We start from the raw sequence: 18,478 nt of genomic DNA, 5'->3' as shown, positions 1-18,478 counted from the left end.
TCTCTTCCTGTCAGGTTCATGACTCGTGACCATCATGGCCAATTTCCTCAGCCTGAACCTGTCCAACCGGCGATGCGAGGACAGCCGTCCGACGTCGGTCGGACACTCGCACTGTCTGCACAGCGTCATTATTTTATTTGAATGGGAGTGTTTACTTCTTTGACTCGCTGCTGCATCTCTTGACTCCTTTAGTGACACCCTATCCAAGTCCAAGAAAACCTTTCTCCAAAAGGTTCTTTTGTTAATTTTCAATGCACAGATGTTCTTCTTCGGTTGGCAGAATTTCTTCACGCAGTTCTTGCTCCTAGCATGGTCCCTTGAAGCAAGCGTGGACATTCACATTCTGCTGTTATCAAAAAATCTAACCTATATATTTATGCGGCACAAATTCAACAAGTACAGTATATAGGAGATTTCAATGCGCGAGAATATAACTTTTTATTTTTTCTTTATATTTTTATGAAATGGGGTTCAGTGCACCCCGTTTCAGAATTTAAAAACACGCTGTTATTAAATATTTCTTGGTTACGAAGCTGGAATGGGGGTGCAGTGCTGGTTTTGCAGCTGATGTTATTAAAAAGTCGTCAAAAACCTATGAGAAAAGGCTGCATACCTGGCAAATATCTTGTTAAATCTTTACCCAGGAGGGCAAAGCCGGTATGTGCATGCCGATAGTCTAATAAAGATTATTATTATTGCTAGAAGCGAGTGACACTTTAAAAAATCGCACTCACATACGCCTTGCACACTGCTGGATACTGTGCCGCCGCACAGTCCTTCATGGCGGGTGGTGCAGCGTTCCACTCCGCAACGACTCGATAAAAAAACGCATTTTGGCCAAGCTATGGTGGCTGTTGCAGCCGCGGATGCAGCGGGTCGTCGTCGCGGTGCACGCGGCCCTCGGGGAATGCGCCGTAATCTGTGATGCCACGCACACAGACTCTTCTTGAAAAATTGCAGATTGTTGTACGCAGGTTGGGCCGGCACGGACAGCATCTTCTGCTTATCTAATAAGTGGCTTTCACCGTTGGACAGATCTCGGCGAGAGGAATCGAAATATGCCGAGAAAATACGTTCGGGCAATGTAAATTTTGGAGAAAATACGAAAAATTGGAATTTTTACTGTATAGGAAGGTCCTTTTTTATTATTGCAAATTGTTGAACAAATTTTTTATCGATCAATTGTGTATGGCATCCAACAATTCTGATAATTATCAACTGTTGCCCTGTATCATTCCACTTTATACACCGTTGGACAGATCTTGACATTCTTGACAAGAGGAATCGAAATATGCCAAGAAAATATGTTCAAACACTTAAAGTGGAATGATACTGGGCAACAAATAAAAATTATTTGAATTGTTGGATGCCGATAAACAATTTGTTCAACAATTTCCAATAGTAAAAAAGGAATTTCCTACAGTAAAAATTCAAATTTTGCCAATTTTCTCCAAAATTTAGAGTGCTTGAACATATTTTCTTTGCATATTCTGATTCGTCTCGTCGAGATCTGTCCAACGATGTATGCCACTTATTGGGGTAACTCTTGGTTTTGAAATTAAATCGGATTTCAAGTAAGGAGACAGCCCTTTCCATTTCCAGCCAATTTTCTCAAAAAATTAGAGTGCTTCTTAGGTCAATTGAGACTTTAACTGAATCCTAAGGGACGAGTTTATGCATTGGCAACAAGCATTTTCCAGGCTTTAATCATTAAATTAAATGCTTCCTCTTTGAAGTTTGCATTGTAGCAACCATACTTTTGAAGATTTGTTCGCATGACCTTTAGACTTTAGGGCGTAAAGATCTTTGACCTTCGCATATCATAGGGTCGTATAATTATGCTCATTGTGAGTGGGCGTAATTTCAAAACCTTTTTAGCTGAACCCTTATACTTCGAATTATTATTATTTTTCTTTCCTCGGTAGCTCGACAGAGGAGAATGTTTTTTTCCAGTAAAAAAAAATCCTTTTGTGATCTCTTTTCTTCTTCCTGTGACCCCGGAAATGCTATTTAAACCTCCCGGATTCTCAACCGGTCTCTGTGAGAGAAAATAATGCGCGTGTTTATTTAACGCCTCAGCCGGACCTCCGCACACGAAAAAGAAAACAGCAACGCAGCCCGTCGAGCAGAGGCGCTATTCATTACTTAATTTATCACCAAATTCGAGAAATTTCCGGAAATTGACGGGAAAACCCATTGCAACTGTTGAAAGAGTTTTATATCTAATTATTTATTCTCTATTCAGATCGACTCGCATAGACAAAGGACCAAAATAAATTAAAATAGTTAAAATGGACACACAAAAATACAAATATTAACAAAAGTCACTCTCTTACGATAGTATGCGGTAAATTAAATAATAATTTTTCTGTGATTTCAACACCCCCTGTCCCTATATATTTTTCCATGAAATAGAAACGCGCGTGAAAAAGTTCGTGCAGTGTGGAGCAAGTTAGTGTGCTCAATAGGGTTGTTATTATGTTTGACAACCCCCGTTGCTAACTAAAAGGAGAGAGAGCCCATTCATCACATCATGCTGTCATCATTCATATCAAAATAACGCAGGAGTTTTAAAAACAGCGTGTGAGGTATTTGAGCTGCTCTCACTGAGGAATCTGCTATTACTGATCGGATGCCCCCTGTCAGAGGTGTCAAATGGTAGTTGTTACAAATAATAGTCTTTTTATGGTTCTGCAGGCCTATTATAGTAACTCGAAATGCTAGGAAATTAATTGCCCATGGGGTGAGAAAAATTATGCAAATTTAATAGAGAAAAAAATAAAAAATAGAGCTTTTGAGTCATGAAATAATTTTTATTTTTTTCAAAAATTGCAGATTTTCAAAAGGGGTCTGTGTTTGTCTTCATTAAAATTCACCAGTTCATAGCAGCGTTAAATACAGCCTAGATTAAGAAAGCTGATTAAATTTTCAGTTTTTCCTTACTCAGCAAAATTTTCTCAAATTTGCTATTTTCGCACAAAATATCGTACGAGAATTTCAGCTGGCCGTTAAAGAACCTTTAAATTTTTGGGAACAGTAAAAATACCCGTAATTAAGTTAATTTATGCAAGAATCATTTCAGTAAAAATATATTTGGCATTTTAATAATTTTTTTCAAAGACAAACTCGGACCCTTATCAAAGACTGCGTGTAATATAAATGAATTTTATTGATTTTCAAGGACACATTCATTGGTTACCACGTGCGTAAATTTCAAACTTTTCAGATAATGAAAACGTAATTAAAATGATAATTGAGTTTCGCGCCGGCCACCTTCTGTAATGCAACCAGAGGCGACGGCGTGAAACGCCCCCCTCTTTTGGCCAGCAGCACTGGGCGCTGACTAATCAGATTGTTTTGCCAATTTTTTCGCCAAAATTTACAATGTTTTCTTATATGATTTGGATTTGAAATCCTCTCATCAAAGATTTATCTGAGAGCCAGAGTCTTTTTGTTGGGAAATGCGGAATTTCAGTGAAAATCGCCATTGCAAAATTCCGTTGAAAATTCTCCATTTAAAACGATGCTAAAAGTTTGAGGCCGATTTTCTCGAAAATTTACAGTGCTGCCTATGTATTTTTTTAACTGTACATGATTTTTAGGACCCAATCTGTATTGTCTGTAAAAGAGGAAATTGAAAATTATTTAAATTGCTGGATGCCATAAACAATTGATCGATAAATAATTTGTTCAACAATTTGCAATAATAAGAAAAACCTTCCTACAGTAAAAATTCAAATTTTGCCAATTTTCTCCTTAATTTCGAGTGCTTGAACATATTTTCTTGGAATATTCCGATTCCTCTCGTCGAGATCTGTCCAACGGTGTATGCCACTTATCTCACTCTTGGTTTTTCAATTAAATCGGATTTCAAGTAAGGAGACAGCCATTGCCATTTGAAAAGCACGCTAACTTTCCATCCAATTTTCACAAAAAATTACAGTGCTTCTTAGGTCAATTTAGGCTTTAACTGAATCCTAAGGGACGAGTTTATGCATTGGCAGCAAGCATTTTCCAGGCTTTTGCAGTATCATTCCTCTTTAAAGGATTTTGCGGGGAAATTCACTATCATTCCTCTTTAATTTGTTATATTTATTCCGCACAAATGGAATGGAGATTTTAAGGAGCAAGAAAGTTTATTTTTTTTATTATTTACTAGACAAAATTTGTTTTACCAGTGGTTTAAATTGATCTTTTTAAGGTGGGCAAACATTAAAATTACCAAGCATAAAAAAGCCAGTGATTGCCCCGAGTTGAGTTTGGGCCTTGAATGATTTTGCCCGTTGAGCAAGTGATAAATATAATTAAATAAAATAATTAATTTTTCTCTATTCAGATTGAATATTTTTTTAATGTACCGGGTTATTATGCTGCACAAATGAAATGCAGATTTTAACGATCGAGATGATTATCTTTTTATTATTTTTCCGACCGAATTTGTTTCACAAGCGTTTTATTTTAATTGTTCTTTTTCAGGTGGGCAAACAATAAAATCATCTGAAAATTATGAAGCAGGTTTGTTATTTTATTTCATCAATTACCTAAATAAAAAAAATATTTTAGTTCCAAACAACTTTCTGTAAAAGCCAACAATGCAAAATACTCTTAAATGTAGCCTGTCTTGTACATATTAACAGAGAATATGTCCATTAAAGTGGAATGATACTGGGCAACAATTGAAAAGTATTTAAATTGTTGGATGCCATAAACAATTGATCGATAAAAAATTTGTTCAACAATTTTCAATAGTAAAAAAGAACCTTCCTATACAGTAAAAATTCAAATTTTGCCAATTTTCTCCAAAATTTAGAGTGCTTGAACATATTTTCTTGGCATATTCCGATTCCTCTCGTCGAGATCTGTCCAATTGTGTTTGCCACTTATTGGGGAAACTCTTGGTTATGAAATTAAATCGGATTTCAAGTAAGGAGACAGCCATTACATTTTGAAAAGCACGGAAACTTTCCAGCCAATTTCCTCAAAAAATTACAGCGCTCCTTAGGTCAATTTAGGCTTTAACTGAATCCTAAGGGACGAGTTTATGCATTCGCAACAAGCATTTTCCAGGCTTTTCCAGTATCATTCCTCTTTAAAGGATTTTGCGGGGAAATTCACTATCATTCCTCTTTAATTTGTTATATTTATTCCGCACAAATGGAATGGAGATTTTAAGGAGCAAGAAAGTTTATTTTTTTATTATTTACTAGACAAAATTTGTTTTACCAGTGGTTTAAATTGATCTTTTTAAGGTGGGCAAACATTAAAATTACCAAGCATAAAAAAGCCAGTGATTGCCCCGAGTTGAGTTTGGGCCTTGAATGATTTTGCCCGTTGAGCAAGAGAAAAAAAAAGGGTAAAAACCGCCAATCCCGATCAGTCGCTGGTGGGCGATGCAAAATTAAGTCGTGGCAGATGGTCAAAACCACCCTCCGCACCATAGGAAGATTTAATTCAATGCAAAAAAATTAATTCCATTTATTAATAAAAAATCAGTAAAAAGTAGCGCTTTTTACGCCTACTTTTGGGGGTTTCGGGGTGGAGGGGGTTGTGTGGGTGTGGCTGAGTAGGCTAGGGGCGGTTACCAGGAGGAAGAGACAAGGGAGAAACCCAGGCTATTTAATGCCAGGGAGAAAAAAGAGAGAGCATAAATCTCTTGAACTGCACACAACTCCTACAGCACTCATCGTCGCTTAGTCCTCTGACTCAGCCAATCTTTTCGTTTGCCATTCATCAAATATATTAAGGTATGTGTACTATATCCTTTATAATAATTATGTCCCATTTGGGTGTTTCTTGCAGAGGAAACACCTCAAAAAAAGATTATATTTAAATTTACGAAAAAAAAGATTTCCCTTACAAAATTTAAATTCAGATAATCAAGTTAAATCGCTTGTTGGTTTTAAATAATTCGTGTTAAGCACAAGATCACGGCCTTACATTTCCAAAACAGTTTGTAAAAAATGGAAATTATCAAAATAATTCATCAATAAAACCCCCTCAAATCTATAAACTTGCTTCGAGAGAGTTAAAGTGAAGCTTTCTCGGTGCAAAGGTGCCAAGCCAGTTGCATACACTGCACGTCGCTTAATACTTGCGAGTAATTTATTATTGAAGCATTTTTTACGCCTGTTGGAAACACGCAATCCTGAAAATAATGCTTTTGCCTCAGATTCGATCTACCCTAATTAAAATTTATGTATTCAAATTAAATTATAATCAATTATTTCTCTGTTCACAGAAAAACATGAATTACGTCCGGCCGATGTCAGAGCTCTTGAAAAACCCATCAAAAGAGCAGATCGAGGCTGGGAAACAGCTTCGGGCGCAAAGACCAAATTCCTTCTGTTTGGTCGATGACCCGAAGTTGACCCACAGGAACTTCAAGAAGGTCCAGCAGAGTCAACATGATTCTTCCCTCTCGGATCGGCTAAAGAATTTAAATTTGAACCAGAATGGTTCAAACCAGAATGGTTCGAACCAGAATGGTTCAAACAACAATTCTTTTAAGTCATATCCCAGTGGTTCGTCATCGCATCGATATTGAGATTTCCAGCTGTGTGATTCTTTTAATTGTAACTCATTTTTGTAATATATTTGTAATAATATGAAATTAAGAATGTTGTTTTACTCTCCTTCCATAAACCCTTTAATTAGAAAAAAATACAATTGATAACAAATTAAATTATATTCCATTTCCAAAATAAAAGAAAAGCGTACATAAGACAATTTTTGAAGAAATCAAGGCGTTCCATTAATAATTTTACTCCAAATTTTGTTTGTGATGAAATTAATTATATTGACAACAAGAAAGAATGTTATATTGTTTTATCTAAACCTAGGCGGCAGTTTTTGCAATTCTAAAAATTAGAGCCCGATATTTGATGTAAATATATTTGAAAATTTGCTATTTTTCTGCGAGCGGCGCTAAAAAGTTCAAAGTAAAAACACTTTTGCAAGAAAATAAAAATAGTAATACAAAAAAAGTGTCTAAAACCGTCTAAATTTAAAAAATCGACTAAAATCTAAATTTATCCGAAAACCCGCCGAAATATAGTCGACTATTTTCCCGAAAATAATCGTCTAAAATTCACAGCCCTCACGAACATTTTCATCAGAAGGTTTTTTAGCATCTCGCTTCCTATGCAATTGAAGCAAAAGCCCCAGCACTTGAATCCGAGGTAGCAGCCGGCTCATGTGCCTTTCAAGACTGCATAATTCAAAAGTTGCAACTACGTCAACTTGGGTGTAACTGCATGCATGGCAAAAACTCGCATTTGTTCGGAAAAACAAACTTCATTGCACAAAACTATCTTTTTGCCGGTTTTTCTGAAAATTTGGGCATTTTTTCCCCACAAAAACATGTTTTTTTAATATTAACACATCTTAATGATTCTTGATTACCAAAAATAGGGATATTTAGAAATTCCGTAGGTTTCACCCTGCAGGTAAGGAGTGGTCGTTAGAATTAAAGCTATGCGTACCGAGGCCCCGGCCACCCACTGTTTTTTTTTAGGAATCCTTACCCTTATGAAAAATACAAAGCATCCGCGGTATAGTACATACCGTCAAGAATTTATGTTATTTGTATCCGAAAACTAATTCATCCGGGGGGCTTGCATGCTATATTTTCAATGGTCAAGGAATTTCAGGAATGTCATTACGGCAGATCGATATTTGAGCAGGTGGGGATGTAGGGGTTGAAATAAATCACGTTTTTTCGATATCTATCTGTGCTGCTAAATGATTAAGGCTGGAAATTTGGATGATTGAAAGTTCTCACTTTATTTGAAAGAGCAATTTAATAAGCACGAAGACGTGTTGTTTTTTATATAAGGGGATGCCAATTGATCAAAGCAGAATATAAAACCATCTAAAAGCAGTCGGAACTTCCGTTTCATTAAATATATATCGACTTATATTTGCAGGCGCCAAGGGCGTACAGTGACACAGAACAGCAGATTACAGCCATATAAATAACTTTCTCGCCTCTGCCTCGGATTTATTTAGGTATTATTATTGAATTGAGCGACGAGAATGCATTTAATGTATGCGATTATGGATAAATCTCAGCCCGTTTCGCTCATTACGGCGGCTTCAGCGAGCGGAGTTAAACTTCCAGGCGCAAAGTTGAGTGCGTGTAGGCGGTGGAGCGGCAGATGTGCAGCGGATAGTTGCCTCGCAGGCCGCGCACCTCTGTACCTGAATGATTCGTGCTCTCGCGTCGAAGTCTGTTTAGTTTGTACAAAACATTTTGATTTGCATTTTAGCTAATAAAATTCCTTGTAAAAATGTATATTCATATTTTTATTTCCTGCATTCAAAGTTTAACGTGTGTTTATGAATTATTTTTTTAATTTTTTGTTAATATTTATATTCTTCTTGGTGACAAATAAAAAATTCTAAGTTAGGTTGTTTATTTTTCCATTTTTCTATAGAAAAATACCGCGAAAAATAATTTTATGCTCTTTCTTTTTTAGCGGCGACAGGTTTTATATATTTACGCGGCACAAATTCAACAAGTTTATTGGAGATTTCAATGCGCGAAAATATATATTCTTATTTTTATAAAATGGGGTGGAGTGCGACCCGTTTCAGAATTTTTAAAAAACGGTATTAATTCAATATTTCTGGGTAAATTTTAGAAAACTGAAAGGGAGTTTTTCTTTTGCCTCTATATGATGTCCGGACTATCAAATGAGTTTACATACGAATCATCGATTTTTAAGCAATTTGAAAGTTTTTCAAAACCGACTATTTTTCGATTATCTCCCATAAAAAGCGATTATTGTGTCATTTTGAAAAAATTGGAGTATATAGCCACCAGGGTAGTAATCCCAAAACTGCTAAAATATCTCCCAAGCTGCTTTTAAACTTTTTGGGTTGCATCAATAACAACTCGCGTCAAGAGCAAACACGGTTTGTTATTGTGATACAGAATGAATGAGCTGTAGAGGCTACTTCTGTAGCTTCTTGGTGGTCTCGAACTATATTTATTTAAGCTCTTTGACGGGTCCATTTCTTAAAAAATAAAATATTGGAACAGGGGTGTTGAAGTCACAGTAAAAATAATTATCTGCACCACCCTTTGAGCCGCAAAAACTGTTGCATTTAATTATTTAATCCTCAAATTAATAATTTGAAATAAAATAAGGCAACTTTTGGTACAATGGTTGGTCTGGGAATTATTGCTCTTACGTAAAAGAGGCAAACTTGAAAATATGAAATATATAATTGCTTTTGCCATCTTTGCCATCAGCTACGCTGGACGCTATGCCACAATTTTCTTACAAAATGACTAATGTTAAAATTCCATCTAGAGGTGGTATTTCGGGTGGAATGCAATCCCATGAACTGATTCCGAACAAACGAACAAACGCGCCGCCGGAATGTATCCACCGCGTGTCCTATTTTCTTTCACGCCTTCAATCTCCCCAGTCCCCTGGGAGAGATTATTCTCCCCAGAAGCCACATAACTCAATGAGAGAGGTTAACGCCCGGGAAAATGTGATTTTTTCGACCCCCTTTGATTATCCTTTTGAAACATCTTTCAGAGAAGAAGAGGCGCGCGCGCGTGCTGTGTTATGCCTTAATTTATACTCCCTAAGGATTGTTCAAAGCTGCGCAATTCTGTGGCTGACACGAGAAGCAACGATTAGTTTAAAATATTTTGTTTGTTATTAACCTTCTTAAATTAATTTAAAGGTGGAAATAGATTTAATTGGATACTCTTTATAATTACAATAGCATACATTTAAAACTAAATAGGCTAACATTTAAGAATAATATGCATTGCTGGCTTTTGTACAAATTTGTTTGACAAAAGAATATTTCTGAAGACAAATTCGGCCTGACAGCCTGCCGAATGGTGTTTTAGCGCATTTTTATTAAATAAATGCTTTCAATATCGGGTGTAATTTTCGGCAACTTATGAGTTTATAAGACAAGGAAGGCGAGAAAAACTGTATTGCGCGTATAGAGGTCTGAGCAAGCCGCGCCGAGTCGCGCCAGCCAGCAGCCGGGTACTATTTTAAAAGCTGCGATTACCATTGCAAAAATGATGCTGTGGATGTTTCCATGTACTTTGCAGTAAATTTCATAAAGATGGATTTTTTCAAGACATTCCTTACTCTAAAAGTCGAAAAAATAGGGAATTTTCAAATTTCGTCATTTTCGCATCTCGAAATCTCGGGTTCGAACCACTAGAATTGCAAAAAATGCCCGCCGTTGAACTCGTCTTGACCTCCTTTAACTAACTAAAGGGTTTAGGGGTGCTTACCATCCACACCTAAAATTTCTATACTTTATAACTCTCTCGAAAAAGTAAAACATTTTACACCTCTGGATTTTTATATAATTTGCATTTAATTTAAAAAAAATGTTTTTGGGACGAGGCATTTTGTGTTAATATATAAGAGTTTTTAGGATAAAATATTTTTAAACTCACAGAGGAAGCATGATAACATTTTTATTATCAAAATTGTAGCATTGGGGTTGAAGGGCACCCCTTAAACCCTTTAGCTGCCTAGTGGCCGTCGAGACGAGTCTACTGGTGGTTATTTTTTGCAATTCTAATGGTTAGGACGTTTCAAAAATAACGAAATTTAAACAATTCCTTAAATATTTCGGTTTTTTGGTTTCTTTGTACCTCCAAGTCTCGCGTTTTAAGCCTCAGAATTGCAAAAACTGACCACCGTTGAACTCGTCTCCACCTCCTCTGAGTAGCTGAAGGGTTTAGGGGTGTTTTGTTTCAACCCCAAAGTTGACATACAGCTTAAAAGATGCACAGTGAGCGGCGCTGGAAACGGTTTAATGGTGGTTTTTGCAATTCTGATAATCAGAACCTGACATATTTAATTTCAAGTTTTTCCATTTGGATAATATTTTATAACCCATTTTCTTTTTTAAATTTAATGAGCATCCCAAGCGAACATGAAAAGTGTTTAACTTTTGAACTTTGAACACATTAAAAATCACACAAAATGGTGTTTTTTGTTTATATAATAAACTCAAATAACAGTAGACAAAAGGAAATGAAAAGTTTAACTTTGAGCTCCAATTTTACTCGGCTGATCCCCTCCATATATCCTGCATTTTATCAAGTGATTTGCGAAAAGGCCAGGAACCTGCAAAAGTTCAACTTGCATTTTATCAAAAGTAATAAAGATTAAGTTACCTTGGCACAAGAATATTTCTGAAGACTATATGTACTCTTAATAAAATTACTTAATTTTTATGCTTGTTTGCCCAAACTTAAAAAGATCAACTCTATAATAAAAGTCAGTCAAGTAAAGAATAAAAAGATAAATTTTCTCGGGCGTTAAAATCTCCTATTATACATACTTGTTGAATTTGTGCCGCATAAATATTATAATCTGTCGCCGCAAGAATAGAAAGAGCTTAAAAATATAGAGCACAGATATAGAAAAAAAACGCTATTTATTTTAACCTCTAGATCCCCCAACTCGAAAGACAGCTGCGGTGGACCCACCGCATGCGTAGTTTTTATTCTATTTCCAACGAAAACCCTTTTGCTACACTCGAATCAACTCTATTTTATTTCACGCTTGAAGCAGGCGCTGTGCGATTTATTAAAAATATCTATTTAGAGACAGGGAATGCCAGAATCACAGTAAAATTAATATCTAATTCCCTCATATCGTTAGTGTGATTTTTTTATAGCTGTATTTTTAGTAGCCGTTATTTTAATTATTATAATTTATTGGTCTTTGTTCTCTAGAGTAAATAAATAAATAGATATAAAACACTTTTAACTTATTCAATAGTTTTTCCCTTCGATTCCAGAAAAATTGTTCGACTTTGAATATTTATTAAATAAACAAAATTATTTAACTAACAAAAGAGGCACAAAAAAACAAAAATTGCTTCTAACAAACAATTATGTTATTGAGTCGTTCAAACATATTAGTATGTATTTGTCTGAACCAATCCGGAGCAAACAAACAATTATATTTTGTTCTGAATGCGCATAGAAAGAAGGCAGATGAATTTTAATCTGGAACTTTGCTCCGCTTCCACGAACTCTTCTGCTCATATTGTTCCATCCCAAGGGAATCCCATGAATAGATCAACACAAGAAAAAGTGGAGTATTTTCGTGGCCAGGGTTCAACCGATTTTTTTTTGTCAAGTAGCAGCGTACAACAAAAATCTCAATTCTTTCTGCATGTACAAAGCGCACAAATATTTCATTTTTTGACGCATCCGCTCCTTTCCGCGCATACCTATTATTCTCACTATGTATATCTTTTTTAGCTGTTCACCTGTTGTTTAAATTTCCTCTCCCGACTCGCGCATCCTTCTAGCCAGTTCAATAGCGAGCTCTGATCCGTAAACACGCGGTAAAAATTGTGCGCTATGCCGGCTTTTCCACTAACTGAAACTGAAATAGCGCGGCGTTTCTCGGACAGAGAAACCTTTCTGGACAGTTTAGCAGAAGAAACGATAATGAACGCATCGACTCCTCACGTTTTGAAGGCTTTTGGTGCGCTTCCCCAAGATCTTCGCGATGAACTGCATGAAAAAATCGCTGCTGCCAACCGCTGTGGGAAATACGCTCACCACGGTTACGTCCTGGCGATTAGCAATTTTGACTGCTCCAACTGCACAGACAACGGGGTTTTGAAAGAAGCCTTCGACAAGCTGCAGGAGAAAAGCTGCCATTCTTTGACGAGCTTCCAGTTGACGGCGGAAAACGAGCAGCTACGACCTTTTTTCGACACACTGCTCAAATTCACCAGCCTGAAAAAGCTGAGTCTGCCCGGCTTCGTGTTTGAGAGTGAAGACTTTTATCGTGTTTCCTCAAAAATGGCCCAACTAGTCTCTCTCGAGTGCAATCTGCAGCCCATGTTCCCAATGGAGACATTCGTGGCCGGCCTGCAGCGGCTGAAGGACCTTAAAAACTTTATTTTCGATGTGAAAATGGAAAAAACGTGTCGGACGACGGAGCAGAACCAGCCGAACCTGTTCGTGGTACTTCCCGACCCTTGTGAGCCGTATAGTCGCATCTGCGTCGTGTTATTTCCCTCATTGGAGGTAATAGGGAGCAAATCATCGCAGAACGTGGTTAAATACTGTCACGTGTTGCACCACGACGTCGCCTCTGGTTTGCGAGGAACAAGCAGCCTCAAGAACCTCATCGTCCACCGCCGGATGCACCCGAGACAAGTCGAATGGCACTCCGAGAACGTCCGGTCTCTCTGCGTGGGCAATTTGCAAAATGACGAAGATTTGGAGCCGCTGCTGCACTTGAAGAACGTCGAGGAGCTCTTCTTCTCCGGCCGCCCCTCCAAGAGCATGATGGCCAAAATGCTCGAGAAGTTTGGGCCCAAATTGAAGTCGCTCGCGTGCGAGATTCAGCAGAACATTCTGGCGGATGAGGTCTTCACGCACTGCCCTCGTCTCGCATCTCTCAAGACCTTCAACCCTTTCTCCACGGTGCCGCCGGAGAGTTTGACGGAGCTGCACTGGGGTTTCTCGCACCACGCCAAGTTTTACGCTGGCCTTTTCACTTTGCTGACCATCCCCAACTTGCAAAAACTTTTGATCTGCTTCTTTAGCCTGGCGCAAGTAAGGCTGCGAGGGGTCATCACGGCGCTGGGCAAGACAAGCCTTCCTGTTGCTCCTCAACTGAAATCTTTAAAGTGTAAGCTGAATTTTTAATAATTTACTTCCTGCTGTTGAAATTATTTATCTGCATCAGCTTTTTAAATAAAGCCAGATCGAATTTTGGTTGTGTTTATATAATTTAATTTTGGTAATGAAATATATGGCTGGGAAAATAAATATCTTAATTTATTCTAAGGATTTGTGTAATTAATAGAGGATTTAAATTTTCTGTTGCAGTGGAGACTCAGTCTTCTTCAGTTGTGGACGAACACACGCCAGCCATGATTGATTTGGCTCGATTCATCTGCACCAAGGCGCCAAACCTGATGGAAGTGAGGATGCCGAGGCCGGAGCTCGAGACGACCTTCTCGTTTGTTAACAACAGACGAATCTATAATTAGGTTAACAATTTTTGTGAGAGACTTCTACGACATTCCACGCAGAACTTCACTTTTGCTATGAAACGCTCGTGATTGAAATTATTAAAATCATTAATTTCCTCTTTAAAACTTAATGATTCGTTTGTTTTATTTAATTCCTGTTTCTCAATTCTATTAAAAATTTAGGAATATTTTATATTTGATATAATTTACATCTCTGCTTCACTTAGATCAACCTAATTAAAAATTAATCTTTAATATAAAGAATTGAGATTTTTTTATGACATTAGTATTCATTTTTAAAGAGAAATTAAATAATTTGCATGAATATTCTTCTGCGCAGTAAATTTAGTCCGCAGTATCAAAAGGATTTCCTCTAATCTTAGGCTGCTGCAAATTTTCAACCAGTTTTAATTCTTATCCATCATCCACTTATAAAATTTGATCTGAAAATGACAGGGACTTAAAAAAATAAGTAATGTTTTATGCAAAGTAGGTAAAATTTAGTGTTTTTCTCAATTTAAAACTCAATCGTAAATTATGTATTCAAACTACTTTAGGGATCTATATTGTTTTAAAACATATAAAAGTGCTTACGTGACACAATCATTACATTATTGAGTCTCGGATCCGGGAAGCAGGAGGCTGTCCAACGAGCAACTTGACTCACAATCAAGATGCAGCAGTCCCGGACGCGATGGGCGATCTCGTTCGAGTTCACCACGCAACATCTTCTGGGCAGATAGGCATTTTACACACTATTCACTAAACAGGATGCGAGTTTATGAAAATGGGTCATTTTTTAGTGAAAAAAGCAAAAAGAATAGAGATCTCTAAAAATCTAGTAAATTTTAAATAAAGGATTAATTATTATTTAATTAATTTTTTGAAGCACAATCAATCTATTGTTATTATTTACCCTTCAAATAGGGCCTCACCTGTTGGTTACGGTGACCTTCTTGGTCGCCGGTAGCGGCAATTTCTGCAGCCACGTTGGAGGGAACAAATTCGGGGCTACATTGTTGATTGTCATCTTGTTGTATTCCCTTCTGTCCGCCTCCTGTCCCAGGAAGTCGAACAAGGCTTGCAGGACATGCCGTTCAACCAGCGGCAGCAGCAGGCACAGTTGTCGCAGCGCCTTTTCCTTGCCATTTTGAATCGTCAGTGCTACAAAATTAATACAACATTCGTTATATTCCTTACTACTTTTAGATTAATTGAGCCAAATTAAAAATAAAAAAAATTTAAATCATTCATTTCCAATTTTTATATTATGTACATATTTAAACTGCCTAACAATTATGAGATCTATGTATGTACTGTTTTCAATGCAGAAAATTTGGAAAATATGTAGTTGAAAACATTGAAAAGTGCTTACATGACACAATCATACATTATTGAGTCCCGGATCCCGGAAGGAGGCCCAAGTCCAGTTGTTCAATGAGCAACATGACTCACAATCAATGCAGCAGTCCTGGACCCTGGACCCTGGATGCGAGCGATCAGCGATCACGTTCGAGTTCACCACGCAACATCTTCTATGCAGATAGCCTGAAAGACCAATTTTCAGACAGAGAGATGGTAAAAAACCCAATTTAGCCAGATAAGTACCTTCAGTAGAATCAAAGTCGTATAAATAAAACTATTTTGGCCAGTTGAGCATTATTGACATTTGTACATTCGTGTGTACAACATTTCCCCGGCGCTGACGAATAAAAAATGCTTAATAAAAATCTCGAGTAAGCCAATCAGATCACAGCAATCAACAAGTGCTGAACGCTGATTGGTTGCTTTTAGAAACACGGGAATGTAAAGACAAGGAGTCAATAATACAACACAAATTTTTACGTATTAAAGCATAAATCTAAGACTATCTGACATCATTAACATAATAACTAAGTATTAGTTTTAATTTTAAAGTAATAAAAATTTAAAAAAGCTAAGCAATTCAGTTAATCCAGCTTCGAGTTTCCTTCTCCTCGTCGCCCTCTCCACCGCGAATGTGGGCGGATTTGTTGATATTGATAACAGCTGAATGTGAATGGCCACGCTTGCTTCACAGGACCATGCTATGAGCCAGAACTGCGTGAAGAAATTTTGTTTGTTTACTTCTGCCAACCCAAGAAGAACATCTGTGCATTGAAAATTAACGAAAGAACCTTTTGGAGAAAGATTTTCTTGAACTTGGATAGGGTGTCACTAAAGGAGTCAAGGGATGCAGCAGCGAGTCAGAGAAGTAAACACTCCCATTCAAATAATGACGCTGTGTCCGACCGACGTCGGACGGCTGTCCTCGCATCGCAGGTGGACAGGGTCAGGCTGAGGAAATTGGCCATGAAGGTCATGAGTCATGAACCTGACAGGAAGAGACGAAAATTTGCCGGAGGTGGTCGCAAAAGACGATTAAATCTGCTATTTTTGCATCTGGCAGGCCAAGTATGATATCTATTCGCGAGTTTAAAATTTTGATTTTGATTTTACGCGTGTTTTACAGGTTTGGAGATGAGTCTGTTGCTTGGCGGCCGAAAAATTTAGATTTGGATGAAAACGCTAAGGTGCTCCAGGAGGATTCTTCAGGAAATTTGGTATTTTTAATTAAAATAATCACTACTGTGATTTCTATTGTTTAAATTTTGCAGGTGGGCATGTTGAGCAGTGTTGGGCGCAGTTGGAAGAGGTTGATCTGGCCAAATACACAAGAAAATCCCTAGGAAGAGAAATTACTTCAGTGGAGTGCGTTTTACTGCTGGATCACGTCAAAGTGATGCACAAAGAAGCCATCAAATGCGGAATTTTTGGCTGCACGACATTCTTTCACAGTGAGGAGGAAAAAGAGCAGCACATGCAGCAGGATTTTCAAAAGAAACGTAACAAATTAATGCGAATTTGGAGAAAACATCAATATTTTTCCCTCATTGATAACGTAGAGGCTTCATGTGAGTTTCCTGCATCCGGAATTTCCGTTGGCGTGCCCGCGTTTTGGCTGCAAAAATCACTTCAAATCCAAGTTGGAAATGATTCTCCACGTCAACTCGAGAGTCGAGGCACAAACTAAACCGAGAAGTTAACCAATGCAAGCATTGCGAGTAGATATCTAAACTAGCTGCGCCACACCAGCCAGCCACTGACATTTTTTTTATCAGCTCAGCCAGCTTAAATCATTTTTTCAATTTCACTTGCCCTAAATTAAAAATTTTCGCGCCTTTCTGTTTCATGGATGTGTTTTACACACAAATTACTTCGATTATGTGCTCTGTTATTCGTGTTAGTTTATGTAACTCGCAACCAGAGATCTCAAAACAGCACTTTTCTGGAAAAAACCCCTTAGGATTTGCAAAAAACTGTTTTTATGGTTGGTTTTTGCAAGTTTTATGCGTTTCTATAAAAGACCGAATATTTTAACTCTTCGATTATCGTAATTTGCAAAATTTCAGGCTATTTATGACTTGAAATATGCCTCTTTTGGGGTTCATAAATTGGGAATAATGCGATAAAACTCAAAACGCTTGCTTTTTTCCAACTGGTTCCGTGCGCATTGAAAAATTGGCGAATCCTGTTCGCAACGTATTGATTTAAAACTCGTTTTCACCTAATTCAAATCATTTTACCTCAAAATTTTACTATTGCTTTTTAGTCCTAAAATTTAAACTCTATTTATGGCAATTTTTCAATGAAAAAAAGGAAAAATAAAAAAAATTACTTAAAAGCGGAAATAAAAAAAGTCTTTGGCGGCTATTATTTTAAAGCAACTTTCAGATTACCAGTGTTCACCAACTTTGCAAATTGCAAAAAATCACCTAGGAAATTCCACTAATGTTTTGGTTATTCTGCATTTTCCTGTTAAACCCCAAACATATATCGCGTCAAAAAAGTCAGAAATTTTGGAAATTTACAATCTCCGCTGAGTGTTAAGATTCTCGACCTTTTGGTGAAACGTACTGGTTCTAAATATCCTTATTTTTGGTCATCCAGCATCATAAGAATTTTTTATCTTCAATACCGCAAAATTTTAGAAAAACTGGCAAAAAGACCACTTTTATGTTATCAAGTTTTGTTTTTCCGGACAAATGCGAGTTTTTGCCATGCATGCAGTTACACCCAAGTTGACAGAAGTTGCAACTTTTGAATTATGCAGTCTTGAAATGCACATGAGCCGGTTGCTACCTCGGATTGAAGTGCTGGGCCTTTTGCTTCAATTGCACAGGAAGAGATGCCAAAAAACCTTCCGATGAAAATGTTCAGTAGGGCTGTGAATTTTAGAAGATTATTTTCGGGAAAATAGTTGACTATATTTCAGCGGGTTTTCAGATAAATTTAGAATATTTTAGTCGATTTTTTAAATTTGGATAGTTTTAGATGATTTTGTTATTTATTTCTAATTTTATTTTCTTGCAAAAGACACGTGGCGTCGTGTCAAATTGTTTTTACCTTTAACTTTCTAAATTAAATTGCGCCGCATGCAGAGCAAATTTTC

The 18,478-nt window shown here is 37.1% G+C and overlaps 1 long non-coding RNA gene across 1 annotated transcript; it reads left to right on the top strand.

Annotated features, from left to right (window-relative positions):
- The first annotated feature begins 16,059 nt into the window (after positions 1-16,059).
- Positions 16,060-17,134, top strand: LOC135946184 (uncharacterized). The gene is made up of 3 exons (XR_010575495.1): positions 16,060-16,440; positions 16,499-16,589; positions 16,644-17,134. It is a non-coding gene; the product is annotated as an uncharacterized LOC135946184 (long non-coding RNA).
- Positions 17,135-18,478: the final 1,344 nt, after the last annotated feature.

Source organism: Cloeon dipterum, chromosome X, assembly GCF_949628265.1.
Source record: "Cloeon dipterum chromosome X, ieCloDipt1.1, whole genome shotgun sequence".
NCBI classification, from domain to species: Eukaryota; Metazoa; Arthropoda; class Insecta; order Ephemeroptera; family Baetidae; genus Cloeon; species Cloeon dipterum.
The sequence above is the reverse complement of the archived record's forward strand: the minus strand, read 5'-3'. Positions and strand labels throughout refer to the sequence as shown.